The following is a 7,840-nucleotide window of genomic DNA, read 5'->3' as shown; positions in this document are numbered from 1 at the left end:
AGACCCGATTCACATCACGAGATTTTTTCCTCACAATTTGGCAGAAAAAATTGTTACAAATGTGAGAGTATTTGATTAATAGGCCAGTTTTGCCACCAGAGGGGTAAAAAAAAACCATCTGTGAACGAGGCCTAAAAAAGGGACTAACTTGGGGGACCTTGAGATGATTTTCCTCCGCAAAATATGACATGAGATTTAAAGTAAGGCACACAAAAGGAGATAATATGAATATACATGCGTGAGAATTTTGGACTAGAGTTGAGTATTTGATATCGATATTCCAACCCTATTTTGGACGCAATATCTAAACAACTAATTTAAATTTAGATCAATTAAAATTATATTATTTTTATCGGACGCAATTTCTAGGACTTGAAGCTTGAAAAAAAAAAGAAGAAAAATGAGATTACCAACCTTTTATGGACGCAATATTAGGAATAACAGTATTTAACTTAAAGGAAACTAGATTATATTAAAGCCAAGTCTACAGCCTCATGTTTATTTTACGTTTATATATTGTTGGACATTTACTATCGATCAGTAGACCAAAGTGTTTTTCAACATGAGACTATAAAACTGAAGGTTAGTCCGCATTTTCCTTTCGCAATTTTCAAGTAGTAATGGTGGGGAATAGGGAAATGGTATAATGTCAGGCAATGGTCAATTTCCCTATTCCCTACTACCACCATGAAAATTGAGAAAGGAAAAAAAAACTAGTTTCTATTACATTTTAAAACGCAATCAATACACCTAGGACTTGAAGCGTCATTCTCAGCAAACAAATCATTTTTCTGGGGCCTCAATTTATAAAACAGTCACTGCCATTTATTTTGTTGCCAATGGACATCAAAAGTCTTTGAAATTGATCCTTTTGTTGGGCCGTATTTTCCTTGTGAAAGTTTCATGGGTTTCATTCCTTACCAAATTTCATTTTTACCGAAAAAAAATTGAACACTGAGCAGCAGTTTGAGAAAAACCGAAAAATAGGGCTGGTTCGCTTTTTCTGCTGTCAAGTGTAGATTGTTCATTGTTGTCTCCTTTCATATCAATAGATAAAACTGATAGAACACAGTTTGTCATACATAACCATGATATACAAGATGAATAATCTGGTAGAATCTGGAAAAGCATCACCAATTAGGTTATATCAATCAATTTTATCATTTTCAATGAATTCACCAGTTCCATTAATTAAAAGGTTCTAGGAAACGACCACAGAACGAAGAATATTGTATGAACGCCCGTTATTTTATTAAATAGGCAATGAGTAAAACAAATTACACTTTGTTGGGCACATCGTGAACAAGAGGGATATTATAAGGTCGCTAAATGTTCCTTTGAATCTGTCGGATGGAAAAATCACTTCCAAACCAACCCGGCGAAAATTTGCGGAAGGGGGCCCGAAAAAGTACTTACATAATATTATATACGAAACTGAATGGAATTCAACCCTTCCAAAAACAAAACTCATTTCTTACCTATCTCAGAGATGGTTTTGTTGGTGTTGTCCTCTTAGCCATGTTCGTCACAATTTCGTTTTGTTAAAACGGTTTAATTTTCCGTTCATTTTCCTCATCTTCTTTACTTGTTATTCCGTGTATGCTCTTTCAGCTCTTTGTTATTTTATTTGTTTACTATCACCATCATTATTTCTGTTCTTCCATGTTCATGATCTTTATACTTTGTATACCCAAGGCCCGGGACCAAAGTCACCTTTAGCAGCAAGTAGAGGTTGTTGTATCTGATTGGTCAATATCGATTCAGCAGACTATCACCATCATTATTTCTGTTCTTCCATGTTCATGATCTTTATACTTTGTATACCCAAGGCCCGGGACCAAAGTCACCTTTAGCAAGTTGCAGTAGAGGATGTTGCATCTGATTCGTCGACTATCGATTCAGCACTCGACCAATCAAATACGTCATCCTTTATTTCAGTACTTATTTAGGTATTTATTTATTCTATTAACACATGACTTTGGTTCCCAGCTTTAATTTAACCTCCAACTGATGCCATTTGTTAGTCTTGCTTTCATCTTCAGATTCCTTGAGCCTCATGTTCAATAAAGGGTTAATGTCTCTTACTATTTTGTTCGAATTTCAAACATATCACAAGGGCCGTTGTATGCGTTCATGGATGTATTCATGGGACTAACTGATGGTTCAAGTTAGGGGTATTTATCTTGAGTACAAATAGTGTAAAAATAAATCTTATACAAATTTTCTACATCTGTGCCATATAAATTTAAATCTGCTCTTTTTTTTAATCTCAAAGTCTTCTTTTTTTTGACTTTTGCAATGGGCACTTCCTTCGAAGAGTCTTTTGAACGTTTGGTTGATGATTACGTCATCTTTGGGTACATTTTCCAATTTTCCGATATCAAAGAATGGAATAAGGCCTCTATACCTGTACATGGCAAATGTATTCATATTCAACATACTACACTACGTATAATGGAAATTCTCATTATTAATTAAGGCATAGTAAGGCATACATATGATCAGTAGGTAGATTAGCAAAGGCCAAAAGGCCCACTTCTAAGGTTAGGGGTTTCCACGTGCTATATTTCAAACAAATCACAAGGGCCGTTGTATGCGTTCATGGATGTATTCATGGGACTAACTGATGGTTCAAGTTAGGGGTATTTATCTTATAAGTACAAATAGTGTAAAAATAAATCTTATACAAATTTTCTACATCTGTGCCATATAAATTTAAATCTGCTCTTTTTTTTAATCTCAAAGTTTTCTTTTTTCTTTGACTTTTGCAATGGGCACTTCTTTCGAAGAGTCTTTTGAACGTTTGGTTGATGATTACGTCATCTTTGGGTACATTTTCCAATTTTCCGATATCGAAGAATGGAATCCTGCCAGTTCAATCAAGGTGTCCGCCCACCTCTGTGGTGTATTTGTTAAGAGCACACTCAACCTGGAGGTGTTAGGTTTGAATCCCAACCGGGACTCGTTTTTTTTTTTCTTTCTTTTAGATGGTTTTAAAAAAGATGAGTGTTTCACCGCCGTTTTTATTTCCTAGTAATGAAACAACTGCTACATTAGCGAACAATTTTCTGACCGAACTTTTCCGTTCCCGCATGGGTCTGGACATAAAAAGTGCCTATTTCCTCGACAGTAGAACTCACCTGCTAAAACTCCCGCCATATATACAACACCTATCCTCAGGGATCCATGCACCATTTCCAGGGGCAGACCCACGAGTAACTGAACTAGAAGATTGAAAATAAGATGAAGCCATCTGAAATCACAACAAACATACAAAAGTTAGTGTTTTCTTGAACATCTCTAAATAAGTAAGCTGAGAAAGAAATCGATGGTAAACTTTCTAGTAAAGACAAGATGGCATGAAAAATGGTCCGGTCAACAAAGTGAGTTAGAACTCGGTTTAAGGTTAACTCTCGGATTAAGCAAATCTGATTGGCTGATTTTTTGGAACTTTTTGAAATCAACCAATCAGATGCCTAATCCAAGATTAAAAGATAATCATAGTTTAATCTCCGAGTGTGGCCCGGGCCATAAATCTGTCTCTAAAATTGAGAAGTTTACAAGGATTTCTAAAATTTGTTCAAATCCACGTCGGAAAATTTCCCTCCCCAGGCCGGATTCGAACCCGGGAATAAGTAAGCTGAGAAAGAAATCGATGGTAAACTTTCTAGTAAAGACAAGATGGCATGAAAAATGGTCCGGTCAACAAAGTGAGTTTGAACTCGGTTTAAGGTTAACTCTCGGATTAAGCAAATCTGATTGGCTGATTTTTTTTGAACTTTTTGAAATCAATCAATCAGATTGCCTAATCCAAGATTAAAATTGAAAAATGGTCCGGTCAACAAAGTGAGTTTGAACTCGGTTTAAGGTTAACTCTCGGATTAAGCAAATCTGATTGGCTGATTTTTTTTTGGAACTTTTTGAAATCAACCAATCAGATTGCCTAATCCAAGATTAAAAGATAATCATAGTTTAATCTCCGAGTGTGGCCCCGGCCATAAATCTGTCTCTAAAATTGAGAAGTTTACAAGGATTTCTAAAATTTGTTCAAATCCACGTCGGAAAATTTCCCGCCCCAGACAAGATTCGAACCCGCGTACTCACCCTGCATGTAGCACCATGTAGAACAGGAACCTCCATACTTCGGCCCGTTTGTCCGGCCTATATATGAACACACTATCGATAGGAACTCTACCCAGAGGACTGAGGTCCCCCGTTGAGACGGTGTAGTAGGTGAAGAACCCCAACTGAAACACAAACACAGAGGGACAGATTAGTAATGGGTAAGTAAGTAGTACGAAACTAGGGTATGTCAAAACGGACAGCCAGCGGGTTTAAGTGGGGGGGGGGAATCAAAGTCTGCGCATGCGTTGAAACTTTCAGTTTTTCACACGATGCTATTGAGAGCTTTTCATACGATGATTACCTGTGTCAATCACACTGTCAATCAATGTCGATCGACTCTGTCTGGACAGCTTAAGAGCTTTTAACACGATGCAACTAGGTACAAAGGCAAAGTAGGGGATATCTCCTACCATTCGAGTTTAAGCTCCTCCTTTTTCGAACTTTTTCAGTATGCTAATTATTAAGTTAGGTACCTGGGGTGGGAAGCTTGAAAAAACCTCTCGCAAATTTTTTCCCGATTTAATTTTTTATTTTTATTCTACATTGATTATTTTTTTCATTTAACGACTTTACTTTTTTTTAAAAAAAAATAGGAAGTGAAAATCCTTACAAACATCATTGTGAGCTGCCTTGGTGAAATCATAATACATTAAAAAAGGTAAGTAAATACTTTCACATATTTCAGAAAAAATATTAGACCTAAGCCACGGAATTGCGTCCTAGGGGTTTCGTGTTCGATTCCCGAAAATATGTATTTTCTTGAAGCAAAGGCATAAATAAATTGAAATATGTAAATGTTTGCCCTAAGGTAACCAAGGTAGGGATAAAGCACTCGGTATAAAACAGGCAGTGGAACATGACATGGGGGGAAAAAACTAAACTTAAAACAGCCTTTGGGCAAATAAATAAACAAAACAACAAGATACCTACATAAAATACAGTAATACATAATGTGGACTTAAAATTAAATTTAAAACAGCCTTTGGGCAAATAAATAAACAAAACAACAAGATACCTATACATAAAATACAGTAATACATAATGTGGACTTAAAATTAGATTATACAATCGATCAATATAAAATACCCTTCACATCTGACTAATGGTCGGGGCCATACTGAGAGATTACACTCTGAATAACTTTTAATCTTAGATCAGGCAATCTGATTAGCTAAAAAAAATTGAAATCAACCAATTAGATTGCTGAATCCAAGATTAAAAGTTAATCATAGTTTAATCTCTTAGTGTTACCCACAGCCTAAAACATCATATTCGTACTAGTTCAGAAGCCATGATGATGAAAAATTGCTACAAAGAGTTTTCACAAATGAGCAGTGACCAGTATTTTTATAGGGTTAGGCTAAACACAAAAAGGAGCTTTTTTTTATAATTGCTGTGGCTTCTGAATAGCCACCCACAAAAAGGAGCTTTCTTTTGAATCATCATGGCTTCTGAATAATCACCAAGTCATCTCTGATTGGCTAAAAAAATTGAAATCAACCAATTAGATTGCTGAATCCAAGATTAAAAGTTAATCATAGTTTAATCTCTTAGTGTTACCCACAGCCTAAAACACCATATTCGATCATATTCGATGTGGAAAAAGCTTAAAAAAAGTGATCGAAATGTTAATAAATGTATCATTATTATCAACGTGCAAAATTTTCAATCAACAACACACGGAAGGCCGCATTTGTGGATGTTTCACAGTTAAGGTATGGAGTTATGGCGGGGAATGGAGAAATGGAACCCATGAAAATCCCAAAAGAAAAGTACGACTTTTCATGGTTATGAAATTTGGTAAGGAATGAAACCCATGAAACTTTCACAAGGAAAATACGGCCCAACAAAAGGATCAATTTCAAAGACTTTTGATGTCCATTGGCAACAAAATAAATGGCAGTGACTGTTTTATAAATTGAGGCCCCAGAAAAATGATTTGTTTGCTGAGAATGACTGTAAATAAAATATTTTAGATAGGGTACTTCCAGTGTGCTGCAGTAGATTATTAAAGTCGGGCGACCATAAAATACAAAAGACCCTGTTTAGACTACTGGGATAAAGGGACGTTTTAACCTCATTCTAGCAGGAGAAACATGGAATTCTATTCTATTCATCGACTCCTTTTAACAGGTAAGTACCTTCCTTATCTATAATATTTTAATACCTCATAAAGACATCTCAAAAGAAGCATATGTAAAAAACTATCCATTTCAGACCCGATTCACATCACGAGATTTTTTCCTCACAAATTGGCAGAAAAAATTGTTACAAATGTGAGAGTATTTGATTAATAGGCCAGTTTTGCCACCAGAGGGGTAAAAAAAAACATCTGTGAACGAGGCCTAAAAAAGGGACTAACTTGGGGGACTTGGAGATGATTTTCCTCCGCAAAATATGACATGAGATTTAAAGTAAGGCACACAAAAGGAGATAAATAATATGAATATACGTGAGAATTTTGGACTAGAGTTGAGTATTTGATATCGATATTCCAACCCTATTTTGGACGCAATATCTAAACAAGTAATTTAAATTTAGATCAATGAAAATTATATTATTTTTATCGGACGCAATTTCTAGGACTTGAAGCTTAAAAAAAAGAAGAAAAATGAGATTACCAACCTTTTATGGACGCAACATTAGGAATAACAGTATTTAACTTAAAGGAAACTAGATTATATTAAAGCCAAGGCTACAGCCTCATGTTTATTTTACGTTTATATATTGTTGGACATTTACTATCGATTAGTAGACCAAAGTGCTTTTCAACATGAGACTATAGAACTGAAGGTTTGTCCGCATTTTCCTTACGCAATTTTCAGGTAGTAAGTAATGGTAGGGAAATGGTATAATGTCAGGCAATGGTCAATTTCCCTATTCCCTAGCTACCACCATGAAAATTGCGAAAGGAAAAAAAAACTATCTTCTATTACATTTTAAAACGCAATCAATACATCTAGCTAGGACTTGAAGCTAGATTGATATTACGTTTTCGGACGTAATATGTGGAACTTAAAGCAAGAAGAGATTCATAGAATCTCTGTTAAATCTAAGGTGTGTAATTTGCTTACTTTATAGGTTAAGGAAAGTAAAAATAGTCGAGGAACTAGCTATTTCACTTCAAACAAACAGTAAACATTTGTACCGACTCAGAAATAGAATATACCTCATGTTATACGAACGATCAGGATGAAATTGAAAAATCCTATACAAACTGTATAGAAAAATACATTACTTTGCTTACTTTATAGGTTAAGGAAAGTAAAAATAGTCGAGGAACTAGCTATTTCACTTCAAACAAACAGTAAACATTTGTACCGACTGCAATCCTTTCTCATTACTAGTACCTACAGATTCGCTATAACGCTATACCTACTTAGTAATAGAAAGTAAAAATATTACTAATAGGGGAGGTACGGTACGGAAGGAAATTGCACGGAAACCATAACTCACACAGAAAACGCCGGAAATTATTTTGCTGTGTGGATTTTTTTAGAACAATACTGAAAAAAGCGCGGGGCGACCGAAGAAATAAAGGTTTACCGGAAATGAAAAAGAATGGATAGGATTTTTATAAGGAAGTAGAGAGGGATTATCGCAAATACACGTTTGACTATTATGCAAGCATTACACCACCGTCTGAGGAAAATAATATCCTTGCTTGTTGTATTCAGAAGGGCAGCTAGTATAGTTCGATTCTTTCCTTTCGCAA

At 35.4% G+C, this 7,840-nt stretch overlaps 1 long non-coding RNA gene across 1 annotated transcript; it reads right to left on the bottom strand.

Moving 5' to 3' along the window:
- Positions 1 to 4,839: 4,839 nt before the first annotated feature.
- Positions 4,840 to 5,385, bottom strand: LOC113471521. The gene is made up of 2 exons (XR_003394189.1): positions 5,141 to 5,385; positions 4,840 to 5,051 (listed from the first exon to the last, which is right to left on the bottom strand). It is a non-coding gene; the product is annotated as an uncharacterized LOC113471521 (long non-coding RNA).
- Between the last annotated feature and the right edge of the window lie 2,455 nt (positions 5,386 to 7,840).

The sequence above is a fragment of the Diaphorina citri genome, unplaced genomic scaffold (assembly GCF_000475195.1).
Source record: "Diaphorina citri unplaced genomic scaffold, Diaci psyllid genome assembly version 1.1 scaffold2571, whole genome shotgun sequence".
Lineage (NCBI taxonomy): Eukaryota > Metazoa > Arthropoda > Insecta > Hemiptera > Psyllidae > Diaphorina > Diaphorina citri.
This window is presented reverse-complemented; position numbering and strand designations above follow the sequence as displayed.